Genomic DNA, 18,707 nt, shown 5'->3' with positions numbered 1-18,707 from the left:
GAACCTCCTGACTCAGAATACTGCTACCTTCTCACTGCCATAGGAATGCAGCTAGTTGCCAGCTAGCTGGCTTCAAGACTTGCTTCCCTGAGAGAGCTGAGGACAGGGCAGAACCCTCCCGCATGCTGCCTGACTGTAGGAGTAGCTGCTAACATCCTAATGTTAGTGGCTGGGAGAGGTTGCGGGAAAAGCATGTGTGAGCACTGGGCCTGAACTCCCGTGTATCTGAGTTGAATACAGCGATTTCCAACGGCTTTCCTCAACCAGAGTGTAGCTACGTTCCAAATCCCATGTACGAGCGGGTAGCAGACATCTGCCTCCCATGCATACACACTTCTGAGAGTTGAGCTTATGGCCTGTACCTCCACATCCAGCCTGCTGGTACACTTGGCTTCTAAAAGGCCTAGGCTCGCTGTTTGACGGAAGTGCTGGGAGAGGTAATTGGAATCTCCCGGCACACAAGACGAGTGCCTCCAAGCTCAATTCACGATTTCCCAGTAATTCTTGTGGTAGACAGGTGCTACATACTAAGTTCCATATGTGAGATGGTAGCTGAACGCCTTGTCCAAAAGCATCTTACTTCTGAGAGTTGAGCACACCCTCAGTCCCTCACACTTCCACACTGCCTGCAGAGTGAGTTTCACACGTCTTCACCAGAGACGATTGCCAGAGGCTTCTGAGTACAAGTTAACAATGCAGACCTGGAGGGTATCTCCAGGTGCAGTAGAGTGGTAATCTTGGAACCTCCTGACTCAGAGTACTGCTACCTTCTCCTGCCATAGGAATGCAGCTAGTTGACAGCTGGCTTCAAGACATGCTTCCCTGTGAGAGCTGAGGACAGGGCAGAACCCTCCCGCATCCTGCCTGACTGTAGGAGTAGCTGCTAACATCCTTATGTTAGTGGCTGGGAGAGGTTGCGGGAAAAGCATGTGTGAGCACTGGGCCTGAACTCCCGTGTATCTGAGTTGAATACAGCGATTTCCAATGGCCTTCTTCAATCACAGTGTAGCTAGGTTCCAACTCCCATGTCCGAGTGGGTAGCAGACATCTGCCTCCCATGCATACACACTTCTGAGAGTTGAGCTTATGGCCTGTACCTCCACATCCAGCCTGCTGGTACCCTTGGCTTCTAAAAGGCCTAGGCTCACTGTTTGACGGAAGTGCTGGCAGAGGTAATTGGAATCACCCCGCACACAAGACTAGTGCCTCCAAGCTCAGTTCAGCGATTTCCTAGTAATTCCTGTGGTAGACTGGTGCTACATACTAAGTTCCATACGTGAGAGGGTAGCTGAACGCCTTGTCCAAAACCATCTTACTTCGGAGAGTTGAGCTCAGCCTCAGTCCCTCACAGTTCCACACTGCCTGCAGAGTGAGTTTCGCAGGTCTTCAGCAGAGACGTTTGCCAGAGGTTTCTGAGACGCAGGGTAACAATGCAGACCTGGAGGGTATCCCCAGGTGCAGTAGACTGGTAATCTTGGAACCTCCTGACTCAGAATACTGCTACCTTCTCACTGCCATAGGAATGCAGCTAGTTGACAGCTGGCTTCAAGGCATGCTTCCCTGTGAGAGCTGAGGACAGGGCAGAACCCTCCCGCATGCTGCCTGACTGTAGGAGTAGCTGCTAACATCCTAATATTAGTGGCTGGGAGAGGTTGAGGGAAAAGCATGTGTGAGCACTGGGCCTGAACTCCCGTGTATCTGAGTTGTATACAGCGATTTCCAACGAATTTCCTCAACCAGAGTGTAGCTAGGTTCCAAATCCCATGTACGAGCGGGTAGCAGACATCTGCCTCCCATGCATACACACTTCTGAGAGTTGAGCTTATGGCCTGTACCTCCACATCCAGCCTGCTGGTACCCTTGGGTTCTAAAAGGCCTAGGCTCGCTGTTTGACGGAAGTGCTGGGAGAGGTAATTGGAATCACCCGGCACACAAGACTAGTGCCTCCAAGCTCAGTTCAGCGATTTCCTAGTAATTCCTGTGGTAGACTGGTGCTACATACTAAGTTCCATTCGTGAGAGGGTAGCTGAACGCCTTGTCCAAAACCATCTTACTTCTGAGATTTGAGCTCAGCCTCAGTCCCTCACAGTTCCCCACTCCCTGCAGAGTGAGTTTCGCAGGTCTCCAGCAGAGAAGTTTGCCAGAGGCTTCTGAGACGCAGGGTAACAATGCAGATCTGGAGGGTATCCCAAGGTGCAGTCGACTGGTAATCTTGGAACCTCCTGACTCAGAATACTGCTACCTTCTCACTGCCATAGGAATGCAGCTTGTTGACAGCTGGCTTCAAGACATGCTTCCCTGTGAGAGCTGAGGACAGGGCAGAACCCTCCCGCATGCTGCCTGACTGTAGGAGTAGCTGCTAACATCCTTATGTTAGTGGCTGGGAGAGGTTGCGGGAAAAGCATGTGTGAGCACTGGGCCTGAACTCCCGTGTATCTGAGTTGAATACAGCGATTTCCAACGGCTTTCCTCAACCAGAGTGTAGCTAGGTTCCAAATCCCATGTACGAGCGGGTAGCAGACATCTGCCTCCCATGCATACACACTTCTGAGAGTTGAGCTTATGGCCTGTACCTCCACATCCAGCCTGCTGGGACCCTTGGCTTCTAAAAGGCCTAGGCTCGCTGTTTGACGGAAGTGCTGGGAGAGGTAATTGGAATCTCCCGGCACACAAGACGAGTGCCTCCAAGCTCAATTCACGATTTCCCAGTAATTCTTGTGGTAGAGAGGTGCTACATACTAAGTTCCCTATGTGAGATGGTAGCTGAATGCCTTGTACAAAAGCATCTTACTTCTGAGAGTTGAGCACACCCTCAGTCCCTCACAGTTCCACTCTGCCTGCAGAGTGAGTTTCACACGTCTTCACCAGAGACGATTGCCAGAGGCTTCTGAGTACAAGTTAACAATGCAGACCTGGAGGGTATCTTCAGGTGCAGTAGAGTGGTAATCTTGGAACCTCCTGACTCAGAGTACTGCTACCTTCTCACTGCCCTAGGAATGCAGCTAGTTGACAGTTAGCTGGCTTCAAGAGATGCTTTCCTGAGAGAGCTGAGGACACGGCAGAACCCTCCCGCATGCTGCCGTATGTAGGAGTAGCTAATAACATCCTAATGTTAGTGGCTGGGAGAGGTTGCGGGAAAAGCATGTGTGAGCACTGGGCCTGAACTCCCGTGTACCTGAGTTGAATACAGCGATTTCCAACGGCTTTCCTCAAGCAGAGTGTAGCTAGGTTCCAAATCCCATGTACGAGCGTGTAGCAGACATCTGCCTCCCATGCATACACACTTCTGAGAGTTGAGCTTATGGCCTGTACCTCCACAGCCAGCCTGCTGGTACCCTTGGCTTCTAAAAGGCCTAGGCTCGCTGTTTGACGGAAGTGCTGGGAGAGGTAATTGGAATCACCTGGCACACAAGACTAGTGCCTCCAAGCTCAGTTCAGCGATTTCCTAGTAATTCCTGTGGTAGACTGGTGCTACATACTAAGTTCCATACGTGAGAGGGTAGCTGAACGCCTTGTCCAAAACCATCTTACTTCTGAGAGTTGAGCTCAGCCTCAGTCCCTCACAGTTCCACACTGCCTGCAGAGTGAGTTTCACAGGTCTTCAGCAGAGACGTTTGCCAGAGGCTTCTGAGACACAGGGTAACAATGCAGACCTGGAGGGTATCCCCAGGTGCAGTCGACTGGTAATCTTGGAACCTCCTGACTCAGAATACTGCTACCTTCTCACTGACATAGGAATGCAGCTAGTTGACAGCTGGCTTCAAGACATGCTTCCCTGTGAGAGCTGAGGACAGGGCAGAACCCTCCCGCATCCTGCCTGACTGTAGGAGTAGCTGCTAACATCCTTATGTTAGTGGCTGGGAGAGGTTGCGGGAAAAGCATGTGTGAGCACTGGGCCTGAACTCCCGTGTATCTGAGTTGAATACAGCGATTTCCAATGGCCTTCTTCAATCACAGTGTAGCTAGGTTCCAACTCCCATGTCCGAGTGGGTAGCAGACATCTGCCTCCCGTGCATATACACTTCTGAGAGTTGAGCTTATGGCCTGTACCTCCACAGCCAGCCTGCTGGTACCCTTGGCTTCTAAAAGGCCTAGGCTCGCTGTTTGACGGAAGTGCTGGGAGAGGTAATTGGAATCACCCGGCACACAAGACTAGTGCCTCCAAGCTCAGTTCAGCGATTTCCTAGTAATTCCTGTGGTAGACTGGTGCTACATACTAACTTCCATACGTGAGAGGGTAGCTGAACGCCTTGTCCAAAACCATCTTACTTCTGAGAGTTGAGCTCAGCCTCAGTCCCTCACAGTTCCACACTGCCTGCAGAGTGAGTTTCGCAGGTCTTCAGCAGAGACGTTTGCCAGAGGCTTCTGAGACGCAGGGTAACAATGCAGACCTGGAAGGTATCCCCAGGTGCGGTCGACTGGTAATCTTGGAACCTCCTGATTCAGAATACTGCTACTTTCTCACTGCCATAGGAATGCAGCTAGTTGACAGCTGGCTTCAAGACATGCTTCCCTGTGAGAGCTGAGGACAGGGCAGATCCCTCCCGCATGCTGCCTGACTGTAGGAGTAGCTGCTAAAATCCTTATGTTAGTGGCTGGTAGAGGTTGCGGGAAAAGCATGTGTGAGCACTGGGCCTGAACTCCCGTGTACCTGAGTTGAATACAGCGATTTCCAACGGCTTTCCTCAACCAGAGTGTAGCTAGGTTCCAAATCCCATGTACGAGAGGGTAGCAGACATCTGCCTCCCATATATATACACTTCTGAGAGTTGAGCTTATGGCCTGTACCTCCACAGCCAGCCTGCTGGTACCCTTGGCTTCTAAAAGTCCTAGGCTCGCTGTTTGACGGAAGTGCTGGGAGAGGTAATTGGAATCACCCGGCACACAAGACTAGTGCCTCCAAGCTCAGTTCAGCGATTTCCTAGTAATTCCTGTGGTAGACTGGTGCTGCATACTAAGTTCCATACGTGAGAGGGTAGCTGAACGCCTTGTCCAAAACCATCTTACTTCGGAGAGTTGAGCTCAGCCTCAGTCCCTCAGAGTTCCACACTGCCTGCAGAGTGAGTTTCGCAGGTCTTCAGCAGAGACGTTTGCCAGAGGCTTCTGATACGCAGGCTAACAATGCAGACCTGGAGGGTATCCCCAGGTGCAGTCGACTGGTAATCTTGGAACCTCCTGACTCAGAATACTGCTACCTTCTCACTGCCATAGGAATGCAGCTAGTTGACAGCTGGCTTCAAGACATGCTTCCCTGTGAGAGCTGAGGACAGGGCAGATCCCTCCCGCATGCTGCCTGACTGTAGGAGTAGCTGCTAACATCCTTATGTTAGTGGCTAGGAGAGGTTGCGGGAAAAGCATGTGTGAGCACTGGGCCTGAACTCCCGTGTATCTCAGTTGAATACAGCGATTTCCAACGGCTTTCCTCAACCAGAGTGTAGCTAGGTTCCAAATCCCAAGTACGAGCGGGTAGCAGACATCTGCCTCCCATGCATACACACTTCTGAGAGTTGAGCTTATGGCCTGTACCTCCACAGCCAGCCTGCTGGTACCCTTGGCTTCTAAAAGGCCTAGGCTCGCTGTTTGACGGAAGTGCTGGGAGAGGTAATTGGAATCTCCCGGCACACAAGACGAGTGCCTCCAAGCTCAATTCACGATTTCCCAGTAATTCTTGTGGTAGACAGGTGCTACATACTAAGTTCCATATGTGAGAAGGTAGCTGAACGCCTTGTCCAAAAGCATCTTTCTTCTGAGAGTTGAGCACACCCTCAGTCCCTCACACTTCCACAGTGCCTGCAGAGTGAGTTTCACACGTCTTCACCAGAGACGATTGCCAGAGGCTTCTGAGTACAAGTTAACAATGCAGACCTGGAGGGTATATCCAGGTGCAGTAGAGTGGTAATCTTGGAACCTCCTGACTCAGAGTACTGCTACCTTCTCACTGCCATAGGAATGCAGCTAGTTGACAGCTGGCTTCAAGACATGCTTCCCTGTGAGAGCTGAGGACAGGGCAGAACCCTCCCGCATCCTGCCTGACTGTAGGAGTAGCTGCTAACATCCTAATGTTAGTGGCTGGGAGAGGTAACGGGAAAAGCATGTGTGAGCACTGGGCCTGAACTCCCGTGTATCTGAGTTGAATACAGCGATTTCCAATGCCTTCTTCAATCACAGTGTAGCTAGGTTCCAACTCCCATGTCCGAGTGGGTAGCAGACATCTGCCTCCCATGCATACACACTTCTGAGAGTTGAGCTTATGGCCTGTACCTCCACATCCAGCCTGCTGGTACCCTTGGCTTCTAAAAGGCCTAGGCTCGCTGTTTGACGGAAGTGCTGGGAGAGGTAATTGGAATCACCCGGCACACAAGACTAGTGCCTGCAAGCTCAGTTCAGCGATTTCCTAGTAATTCCTGTGGTAGACTGGTGCTACATACTAAGTTCCATACGTGAGAGGGTAGCTGAACGCCTTGTCCAAAACCATCTTACTTCTGAGAGTTGAGCTCAGACTCAGTCCCTCACAGTTCCACACTGCCTGCAGAGTGAGTTTCGCAGGTCTTCAGCAGAGACGTTGGCCAGAGGCTTCTGAGACGCAGGGTAACAATGCAGACCTGGAGGGTATCCACAGGTGCAGTCGACTGGTAATCTTGGAACCTCCTGACTCAGAATACTGCTACCTTCTCACTGCCATAGGAATGCAGCTATTTGACAGCTGGCTTCAAGACATGCTTCCCTGTGAGAGCTGAGGACAGGGCAGAACCTACCCGCATGCTGCCTGACTGTAGGAGTAGCTGCTAACATCCTTATGTTAGTGGCTGGGAGAGGTTGCGGGAAAAGCATGTGTGAGCACTGGGCCTGAACTCCCGTGTATCTGAGTTGAATACAGCGATTTCCAACAGCTTTCCTCAACCAGAGTGTAGTTAGGTTCCAAATCCCATGTACGAGCGGGTAGCAGACATCTGAGTCCCATGCATACACACTTCTGAGAGTTGAGCTTATGGCCTGTACCTCCACATCCAGCCTGCTGGTACCCTTGGCTTCTAAAAGGCCTAGGCTCGCTGTTTGACGGAAGTGCTGGGAGAGGTAATTGGAATCACCCGGCACACAAGACGTGTGCCTCCAAGCTCAATTCACGATTTCCCAGTAATTCTTGTGGTAGACAGGTGCTACATACTAAGTTCCATATGTGAGAAGGTAGCTGAACGCCTTGTACAAAAGCATCTTACTTCTGAGAGTTGAGCACACCCTCAGTCCCTCACACTTCCACACTGCCTGCAGAGGGGGTTTCACACGTCTTCACCAGAGACGATTGCCAGAGGCTTCTGAGTACAAGTTAACAATGCAGACCTGGAGGGTATCTCCAGGGGCAGTAGAGTGGTAATCTTGGAACCTCCTGACTCAGAGTACTGCTACCTTCTCACTGCCATAGGAATGCAGCTAGTTGACAGCTGGCTTCAAGACATGCTTCCCTGTGAGAGCTGAGGACAAGGCAGAACCCTCCCGCATCCTGCCTGACTGTAGGAGTAGCTGCTAACATCCTTATGTTAGTGGCTGGGAGAGGTTGCGGGAAAAGCATGTGTGAGCACTGGGCCTGAACTCCCGTGTATCTGAGTTGAATACAGCGATTTCCAATGGCCTTCTTCAATCACAGTGTAGCTAGGTTCCAACTCCCATGTCCGAGTGAGTAGCAGACATCTGCCTCCCATGCATATACACTTCTGAGATTTGAGCTTATGGCCTGTACCTCCACAGCCAGCCTGCTGGTACCGTTGGCTTCTAAAAGGCCTAGGCTCGCTGTTTGACGGAAGTGCTGGGAGAGGTAATTGGAATCTCCCGGCACACAAGACTAGGGCCTCCAAGCTCAGTTCAGCGATTTCCTAGTAATTCCTGTGGTAGACTGGTGCTACATACTAATTTCCATACGTGAGAGGGTAGCTGAACGCCTTGTCCAAAACCATCTTACTTCTCAGAGTTGAGCTCAGCCTCAGTCCCTCACAGTTCCACACTGCCTGCAGAGTGAGTTTCACAGGTCTTCAGCAGAGACGTTTGCCAGAGGCTTCTGAGACACAGGGTAACAATGCAGACCTGGAGGGTATCCCCAGGTGCAGTCGACTGGTAATCTTGGAACCTCCTGACTCAGAATACTGCTACCTTCTCACTGCCATAGGAATGCAGCTAGTTGACAGCTGGCTTCAAGACATGCTTCCCTGTGAGAGCTGAGGACAGGGCAGAACCTACCCGCATGCTGCCTGACTGTAGGAGTAGCTGCTAACATCCTTATGTTAGTGGCTGGGAGAGGTTGCGGGAAAAGCATGTGTGAGCACTGGGCCTGAACTCCCGTGTATCTGAGTTGAATACAGCGATTTCCAATGGCCTTCTTCAATCACAGTGTAGCTAGGTTCCAACTCCCATGTCCGAGTGGGTAGCAGACATCTGCCTCCCATGCATACACACTTCTGAGAGTTGAGCTTATGGCCTGTACCTCCACATCCAGCCTGCTGGTACCCTTGGCTTCTAAAAGGCCTAGGCTCGCTGTTTGACGGAAGTGCTGGGAGAGGTAATTGGAATCACCCGGCACACAAGACTAGTGCCTCCAAGCTCAGTTCAGCGATTTCCTAGTAATTCCTGTGGTAGACTGGTGCTACATACTAAGTTCCATACGTGAGAGGGTAGCTGAACGCCTTGTCCAAAACCATCTAACTTCTGAGAGTTGAGCTCACCCTCAGTCCCTCACAGTTCCACACTGCCTGCAGAGTGAGTTTCGCAGGTCTTCAGCAGAGACGTTTGCCAGAGGCTTCTGAGACGCAGGGTAACAATGCAGACCTGGAGGGTATCCCCAGGTGCAGTCGACTGGTAATCTTGGAACCTCCTGACTCAGAATACTGCTACCTTCTCACTGCCATAGGAAGGCAGCTAGTTGATAGCTGGCTTCAAGACATGCTTCCTTGTGAGAGCTGAGGACAGGGCAGAACCCTCCCGCATGCTGCCTGACTGTAGGAGTAGCTGCTAACATCCTTATGTTAGTGGCTGGGAGAGGTTGCGGGAAAAGCATGTGTGAGCACTGGGCCTGAACTCCCGTGTATCTGAGTTGAATACAGCGATTTCCAACGGCTTTCCTCAACCAGAGTGTAGCTAGGTTCCAAATCCCATGTATGAGCGGGTAGAAGACATCTCCCTCCCATGCATACACACTTCTGAGAGTTGAGCTTATGGCCTGTACCTCCACATCCAGCCTGCTGGTACCCTTGGTTTCTAAAAGGCCTAGGCTCGCTGTTTGACGGAAGTGCTGAGAGAGGTAATTGGAATCTCCCGGCACACAAGACGAGTGCCTCCAAGCTCAATTCACGATTTCCCAGTAATTCTTGTGGTAGACAGGTGCTACATACTAAGTTCCATATGTGAGAAGGTAGATGAACGCCTTGTCCAAAAGCATCTTACTTCTGAGAGTTGAGCACACCCTCAGTCCCTCACACTTCCACACTGCCTGCAGAGTGAGTTTCACACGTCTTCACCAGAGACGATAGCCAGAGGCTTCTGAGTACAAGTTAACATTGCAGACCTGGAAGGTAACTCCAGGTGCAGTAGAGTGGTAATCTTGGAACATCCTGACTCAGAGTACTGCTACCCTCTCACTGCCATAGGAATGCAGCTAGTTGACAGCTGGCTTCAAGACATGCTTCCCTGTGAGAGCTGAGGACAGGGCAGAACCCTCCCGCATCCTGCCTGACTGTAGGAGTAGCTGCTAACATCCTTATGTTAGTGGCTGGGAAAGGTTGCGGGAAAAGCATGTGTGAGCACTGGGCCTGAACTCCCGTGTATCTGAGTTGAATACAGCGATTTCCAATGGCCTTCTTCAATCACAGTGTAGCTAGGTTCCAACTCACATGTCCGAGTGGGTAGCAGACATCTGCCTCCCATGCATACACACTTCTGAGAGTTGAGCTTATGGCCTGTACCTCCACATCCAGCCTGCTGGTACCCTTGGCTTCTAAAAGGCCTAGGCTCGCTGTTTGACGGAAGTGCTGGGAGAGGTAATTGGAATCACCCGGCACACAAGACTAGTGCCTCCAAGCTCAGTTCAGCGATTTCCTAGTAATTCCTGTGGTAGACTGGTGCTACATACTAAGTTCCATACGTGAGAGGGTAGCTGAACGCCTTGTCCAAAACCATCTTACTTCTGAGAGTTGAGCTCAGCCTCAGTCCCTCACATTTCCACACTGCCTGCAGAGTGAGTTTCGCAGGTCTTCAGCAGAGACGTTTGCCAGAGGCTTCTGAGACGCAGGGTAACAATGCAGACCTGGAGGGTATCCCCAGGTGCAGTCGACTGGTAATCTTGGAACCTCCTGACTCAGAATACTGCTACCTTCTCACTGCCATAGGAATGCAGCTAGTTGACAGCTGGCTTCAAGACATGCTTCCCTGTGAGAGCTGAGGACAGGGCAGAACCCTCCCGCATGCTGCCTGACTGTAGCAGTAGCTGCTAACATCCTTATGTTAGTGGCTGGGAGAGGTTGCGGGAAAAGCATGTGTGAGCACTGGGCCTGAACTCCCGTGTATCTGAGTTGCATACAGCGATTTCCAACGGCTTTCCTCAACCAGAGTGTAGCTAGGTTCCAAATCCCATGTACGAGCGGGTAGCAGACATCTGCCTCCCATGCATACACACTTCTGAGAGTTGAGCTTATGGCCTGTACCTCCACAGCCAGCCTGCTGGTACCCTTGGCTTCTAAAAGGCCTAGGCTCGCTGTTTGACGGAAGTGCTGGGAGAGGTAATTGGAATCTCCCGGCACACAAGACGAGTGCCTCCAAGCTCAATTCACGATTTCCCAGTAATTCTTGTGGTAGACAGGTGCTACATACTAAGTTCCATATGTGAGAAGGTAGCTGAACGCCTTGTCCAAAAGCATCTTACTTCTGAGAGTTGAGCCCACCCTCAGTCCCTACACTTCCACACTGCCTGCAGAGTGAGTTTCACACGTCTTCATCAGAGACGATTTCCAGAGGCTTCTGAGTACAAGTTAACAATGCAGACCTGGAGGGTATCTCCAGGTGCAGTAGAGTGGTAATCTTGGAACCTCCTGACTCAGAGTACTGCTACCTTCTCACTGCCATAGGAATGCAGCTAGTTGACAGCTGGCTTCAAGACATGCTTCCCTGTGAGAGCTGAGGACAGGGCAGAACCCTCCCGCATCCTGCCTGACTGTAGGAGTAGCTGCTAACATCCTAATGTTAGTGGCTGGGAGAGGTTGCGGGAAAAGCATGTGTGAGCACTGGGCCTGAACTCCCGTGTATCTGAGTTGAATACAGCGATTTCCAATGGCCTTCTTCAATCACAGTGTAGCTAGGTTCCAACTCCCATGTCCGAGTGGGTAGCAGACATCTGCCTCCCATGCATACACACTTCTGAGAGTTGAGCTTATGGCCTGTACCTCCACATCCAGCCTGCTGGTACCCTTGTCTTCTAAAAGGCCAAGGCTCGCTGTTTGACGGAAGTGCTGTGAGAGGTAATTGGAATCACCCGGCACACAAGACTAGTGCCTCCAAGCTCAGTTCAGCGATTTCCTAGTAATTCCTGTGGTAGACTGGTGCTACATACTAAGTTCCATACGTGAGAGGGTAGCTGAACGCCTTGTCCAAAACCATCTTACTTCTGAGAGTTGAGCTCAGCCTCAGTCCCTCACAGTTCCACACTGCCTGCAGAGTGAGTTTCGCCGGTCTTCAGCAGAGACGTTTGCCAGAGGCTTCTGAGACGCAGGGTAACAATGCAGACCTGGAGGGTATCCCCAGGTGCAGTCGACTGGTAATCTTGGAACCTCCTGACTCAGAATACTGCTACCTTCTCACTGCCACAGGAATGCAGCTAGTTGACAGCTAGCTGGCTTCAAGACATGCTTCCCTGAGAGAGCTGAGGACAGGGCAGAACCCTCCCGCATTCTGCCGGACTGTAGGAATAGCTGCTAACATCCTAATGTTAGTGGCTGGGAGAGGTTGCGGGAAAAGCATGTGTGAGCACTGGGCCTGAACTCCCGTGTATCTGAGTTGAATACAGCGATTTCGAACGGCTTTCCTCAACCAGAGTGTAGCTAGGTTCCAAATCCCATGTACGAGCGGGTAGCAGACATCTGCCTCCCATGCATACACACTTCTGAGAGTTGAGCTTATGGCCTGTACCTCCACAGCCAGCCTGCTGGTACCCTTGGCTTCTAAAAGGCCTAGGCTCGCTGTTTGACGGAAGTGCTGGGAGAGGTAATTGGAATCTCCCGGCACACAAGACGAGTGCCTCCAAGCTCAATTCACGATTTCCCAGTAATTCTTGTGGTAGACAACTGCTACATACTAAGTTCCATATGTGAGATGGTAGCTGAACGCCTTGTCCAAAAGCATCTTACTTCTGAGAGTTGAGCCCACCCTCAGTCCCTCACAGTTCCACACTGCCTGCAGAGTGAGTTTCACACGTCTTCACCAGAGACGATTGCCAGAGGCTTCTGAGTACAAGTTAACAATGCAGACCTGGAGGGTATCTCCAGGTGCAGTAGAGTGGTAATCTTGGAACCTCCTGACTCAGAGTACTGCTACCTTCTCCTGCCATAGGAATGCAGCTAGTTGACAGCTAGCTTCAAGACATGCTTCCCTGTGAGAGCTGAGGACAGGGCAGAACCCTCTCGCATCCTGCCTGACTGTAGGAGTAGCTGCTAACATCCTTATGTTAGTGGCTGGGAGAGGTTGCGGGAAAAGCATGTGTGAGCACTGGGCCTGAACTCCCGTGTATCTGAGTTGAATACAGCGATTTCCAATGGCCTTCTTCAATCACAGTGTAGCTAGGTTCCAACTCCCATGTCCGAGTGGGTAGCAGATATCTGCCTCCCATGCATACACACTTCTGAGAGTTGAGCTTATGGCCTGTACCTCCACATCCAGCCTGCTGGTACCCTTGGCTTCTAAAAGGGCTAGGCTCGCTGTTTGACGGAAGTGCTGGGAGAGGTAATTGGAATCACCCGGCACACAAGACTAGTGCCTCCAAGCTCAGTTCAGCGATTTCCTAGTAATTCCTGTGGTAGACTGGTGCTACATACTAAGTTCCATACGTGAGAGGGTAGCTGAACGCCTTGTCCAAAACCATCTTACTTCTGAGAGTTGAGCTCACCCTCAGTCCCTCACATTTCCACACTGCCTGCAGAGTGAGTTTCGCAGGTCTTCAGCAGAGACGTTTGCCAGAGGCTTCTGAGACGCAGGGTAACAATGCAGACCTGCAGGGTATCCCCAGGTGCAGTCGACTGGTAATCTTGGAACCTCCTGACTCAGAATACTGCTACCTTCTCACTGCCATAGGAATGCAGCTAGTTGACAGCTAGCTGGCTTCAAGACTTGCTTCCCTGAGAGAGCTGAGGACAGGGCAGAACCCTCCCGCATGCTGCCTGACTGTAGGAGTAGCTGCTAACATCCTAATGTTAGTGGCTGGGAGAGGTTGCGGGAAAAGCATGTGTGAGCACTGGGCCTGAACTCCCGTGTATCTGAGTTGAATACAGCGATTTCCAACGGCATCCCTCAACCAGAGTGTAGCTAGGTTCCAAATCCCATGTACGAGCAGGTAGCAGACATCTGCCTCCCATGCATACACACTTCTGAGGGTTGAGCTTATGGCCTGTACCTCCACAGCCAGCCTGCTGGTACCCTTGGCTTCTAAAAGGCCTAGGCTCGCTGTTTGACGGAAGTGCTGGGAGAGGTAATTGGAATCTCCCGGCACACAAGACGAGTGCCTCCAAGCTCAATTCACGATTTCCCAGTAATTCTTGTGGTAGACAGGTGCTACATACTAAGTTCCATATGTGAGATGGTAGCTGAACGCCTTGTCCAAAAGCATCTTACTTCTGAGAGTTGAGCCCACCCTCAGTCCCTCACAGTTCCACACTGCCTGCAGAGTGAGTTTCACACGTCTTCACCAGAGACGATTGCCAGAGGCTTCTGAGTACAAGTTAACAATGCAGACCTGGAGGGTATCTCCAGGTGCAGTAGAATGGTAATCTTGGAACCTCCTGACTCAGAGTACTGCTACCTTCTCCTGCCATAGGAATGCAGCTAGTTGACAGCTAGCTTCAAGACATGCTTCCCTGTGAGAGCTGAGGACAGGGCAGAACCCTCCCGCATCCTGCCTGACTGTAGGAGTAGCTGCTAACATCCTTATGTTAGTGGCTGGGAGAGGTTGCGGGAAAAGCATGTGTGAGCACTGGGCCTGAACTCCCGTGTATCTGAGTTGAATACAGCGATTTCCAATGGCCTTCTTCAATCACAGTGTAGCTAGGTTCCAACTCCCATGTCCGAGTGGGTAGCAGACATCTGCCTCCCATGCATACACACTTCTGAGAGTTGAGCTTATGGCCTGTACCTCCACATCCAGCCTGCTGGTACCCTTGGCTTCTAAAAGGCCTAGGCTCGCTGTTTGACGGAAGTGCTGGGAGAGGTAATTGGAATCACCCAGCACACAAGACTAGTGCCTCCAAGCTCAGTTCAGCGATTTCCTAGTAATTCCTGTGGTAGACTGGTGCTACATACTAAGTTCCATACGTGAGAGGGTAGCTGAACGCCTTGTCCAAAACCATCTTACTTCTGAGAGTTGAGCTCACCCTCAGTCCCTCACAGTTCCACATGCCTGCAGAGTGAGTTTCGCAGGTCTTCAGCAGAGACGTTTGCCAGAGGCTTCTGAGACGCAGGGTAACAATGCAGACCTGGAGGGTATCCCCAGGTGCAGTCGACTGGTAATCTTGGAACCTCCTGACTCAGAATACTGCTACTTTCTCACTGCCATAGGAATGCAGCTAGTTGACAGCTGGCTTCAAGACATGCTTCCCTGTGAGAGCTGAGGACAGGGCAGAACCCTCCCGCATGCTGCCTGACTGTAGGAGTAGCTGCTAACATCCTTATGTTAGTGGCTGGGAGAGGTTGCGTGAAAAGCATGTGTGAGCACTGGGCCTGAACTCCCGTGTATCTGAGTTGAATAAAGCGATTTCCAACGGCTTTCCTCAACTAGAGTGTAGCTAGGTTCCAAATCCCATGTACGAGCGGGTAACAAACATCTGCCTCCCATGCATACACACTTCTGAGAGTTGAGCTTATGGCCTGTACCTCCACATCCAGCCTGCTGGTACCCTTGGCTTCTAAAAGGCCTAGGCTCGCTGTTTGACGGAAGTGCTGGGAGAGGTAATTGGAATCACCCGGCACACAAGACTAGTGCCTCCAAGTTCAGTTCAGCGATTTCCTAGTAATTCCTGTGGTAGACTGGTGCTACATACTAAGTTCCATACGTGAGAGGGTAGCTGAACGCCTTGTCCAAAACCATCTTACTTCTGAGAGTTGAGCTCAGCCTCCGTCCCTCACAGTTTCACACTTCCTGCAGAGTGAGTTTCGCAGGTCTTCAGCAGAGACGTTTGCCAGAGGCTTCTGAGACGCAGGGTAACAATGCAGACCTGGAGGGTATCCCCAGGTGCAGTCGACTGGTAATCTTGGAACCTCCTGACTCAGAATACTGCTACCTTCTCACTGCCATAGGAATGCAGCTAGTTGACAGCTGGCTTCAAGACATGCTTTCCTGTGAGAGCTGAGGACAGGGCAGAACCCTCCCGCATGCTGCCTGACTGTAGGAGTAGCTGCTAACATCCTTATGTTAGTGGCTGGGAGAGGTTGCGGGAAAAGCATGTGTGAGCACTGGGCCTGAACTCCCGTGTATCTGAGTTGAATACAGCGATTTCCAACGGCTTTCCTCAACCAGAGTGTAGCTAGGTTCCAAATCCCATGTACGAGCGGGTAGCAGACAACTGCCTCCCATGCATACACACTTCTGAGAGTTTTGCTTATGGCCTGTACCTCCACATCCAGCCTGCTGGTACCCTTGGCTTCTAAAAGGCCTAGGCTCCCTGTTTGACGGAAGTGCTGGGAGAGGTAATTGGAATCTCCCGGCACACAAGACGAGTGCCTCCAAGCTCAATTCACGATTTCCCAGTAATTCTTGTGGTAGACAGGTGCTACATACTAAGTTCCATATGTGAGAAGGTAGCTGAACGCCTTGTCCAAAAGCATCTTACTTCTGAGAGTTGAGCCCACCCTCAGTCCCTCACAGTTCCACACTGCCTGCAGAGTGAGTTTCACGCGTCTTCACCAGAGACGATTGCCAGAGTCTTCTGAGTACTAGTTAACAATGCAGACCTGGAGGGTATCTCCAGGTACAGTAGAGTGGTAATCTTGGAACCTCCTTACTCAGAGTACTGCTACCTTCTCACTGCCATAGGAATGCAGCTAGTTGACAGCTGGCTTCAAGACATGCTTCCCTGTGAGAGCTGAGGACAGGGCAGAACCCTCCCGCATCCTGCCTGACTGTAGTAGTAGCTGCTAACATCCTTATGTTAGTGGCTGGGAGAAGTTGCGGGAAAAGCATGTGTGAGCACTGGGCCTGTACTCCCGTGTATCTGAGTTGAATACAGCGATTTCCAATGGTCTTCTTCAATCACAGTGTAGCTAGGTTCCAACTCCCATGTCCGAGTGGGTAGCAGACATCTGCCTCCCATGCATACACACTTCTGAGAGTTGAGCTTATGGCCTGTACCTCCACAGCCAGCCTGCTGGTACCCTTGGCTTCTAAAAGGCCAAGGCTCGCTGTTTGACAGAAGTGCTGGGAGAGGTAATTGGAATCACCCGGCACACAAGACTAGTGCCTCCAAGCTCAGTTCAGCGATTTCCTAGTAATTCCTGTGGTAGACTGGTGCTACATACTAAGTTCCATACGTGAGAGGGTAGCTGAACGCCTTGTCCAAAACCATCTTACTTCTGAGAGTTGAGCCCACCCTCAGTCCCTCACAGTTCCACACTGCCTGCAGAGTGAGTTTCACACGTCTTCACCAGAGACGATTGCCAGAGGCTTCTGAGTACAAGTTAACAATGCAGACCTGGAGGGTATCTCCAGGTGCAGTAGAGTGGTAATCTTGGAACCTCCTGACTCAGAGTACTGCTACCTTCTCACTGCCATAGGAATGCAGCTAGTTGACAGCTGGCTTCAAGACATGCTTCCCTGTGAGAGCTGAGGACAGGGCAGAACCCTCCCGCATCCTGTCTGACTGTAGGAGTAGCTGCTAACATCCTTATGTTAGTGGCTGGGAGAGGTTGCGGGAAAAGCATGTGTGAGCACTGGGCCTGAACTCCCGTGTATCTGAGTTGAATACAGCGATTTCCAATGGCCTTCTTCAATCACAGTGTAGCTATGTTCCAACTCCCATGTCCGAGTGGGTAGCAGACATCTGCCTCCCATGCATACACACTTCTGAGAGTTGAGCTTATGGCCTGTACCTCCACATCCAGCCTGCTGGTACCCTTGGCTTCTAAAAGGCCTAGGCTCGCTGTTTGACGGAAGTGCTGGGAGAGGTAATTGGAATCACCCGGCACACAAGACGAGTGCCTCCAAGCTCAATTCACGATTTCCCAGTAATTCTTGTGGTAGACAGGTGCTACATACTAAGTTCCATATGTGAGAAGGTAGCTGAACGCCTTGTCCAAAGGCATCTTACTTCTGAGAGTTGAGCACACCGTCAGTGCCTCACACTTCCACACTGCCTGCAGAGTGAGTTTCACACATCTTCACCAGAGACGATTGCCAGAGGCTTCTGAGTACAAGTTAACAATGCAGACCTGGAGGGTATCTCCAGGTGCAGTAGAGTGGTAATCTTGGAACCTCCTGACTCAGAGTACTGCTACCTTCTCACTGCCATAGGAATGCAGCTAGTTGACAGCTGGCTTCAAGACATGCTTCCCTGTGAGAGCTGAGGACAGGGCAGAACCCTCCCGCATCCTGCCTGACTGTAGGAGTAGCTGCTAACATCCTAATGTTAGTGGCTGGGAGAGGTTGCGGGAAAAGCATGTGTGAGCACTGGGCCTGAACTCCCGTGTATCTGAGTTGAATACAGCGATTTCCAATGGCCTTCTTCAATCACAGTGTAGCTAGGTTCCAACTCCCATGTCCGAGTGGGTAGCAGACATCTGCCTCCCATGCATACACACTTCTGAGAGTTGAGCTTATGGCCTGTACCTCCACATCCAGCCTGCTGGTACCCTTGGCTTCTAAAAGTCCTAGGCTCGCTGTTTGACGGAAGTGCTGGGAGAGGTAATTGGAATCACCCGGCACACAAGACTAGTGCCTCCAAGCTCAGTTCAGCGATTTCCTAGTAATTCCTGTGGTAGACTGGTGCTACATACTAAGTTCCATACGTGAGAGGGTAGCTGAACGCCTTGTCCAAAACCATCTAACTTCTGAGAGTTGAGCTCACCCTCAGTCCCTCACAGTTCCACACTGCCTGCAGAGTGAGTTTCGCAGGTCTTCAGCAGAGACGTTTGCCAGAGGCTTCTGAGACGCAGGGTAACAATGCAGACCTGGAGGGTATCCCCAGGTGCAGTCGACTGGTAATCTTGGAACCTCCTGACTCAGAATACTGCTACCTTCTCACTGCCATAGGAAGGCAGCTAGTTGATAGCTGGCTTCAAGACATGCTTCCTTGTGAGAGCTGAGGACAGGGCAGAACCCTCCCGCATGCTGCCTGACTGTAGGAGTAGCTGCTAACATCCTTATGTTAGTGGCTGGGAGAGGTTGCGGGAAAAGCATGTGTGAGCACTGGGCCTGAACTCCCGTGTATCTGAGTTGAATACAGCGATTTCCAACGGCTTTCCTCAACCAGAGTGTA

Source organism: Canis lupus, chromosome 7, assembly GCF_048164855.1.
Source record: "Canis lupus baileyi chromosome 7, mCanLup2.hap1, whole genome shotgun sequence".
Classification (NCBI taxonomy): domain Eukaryota; kingdom Metazoa; phylum Chordata; class Mammalia; order Carnivora; family Canidae; genus Canis; species Canis lupus.
Note: the sequence above shows the minus strand (reverse complement) of the source record.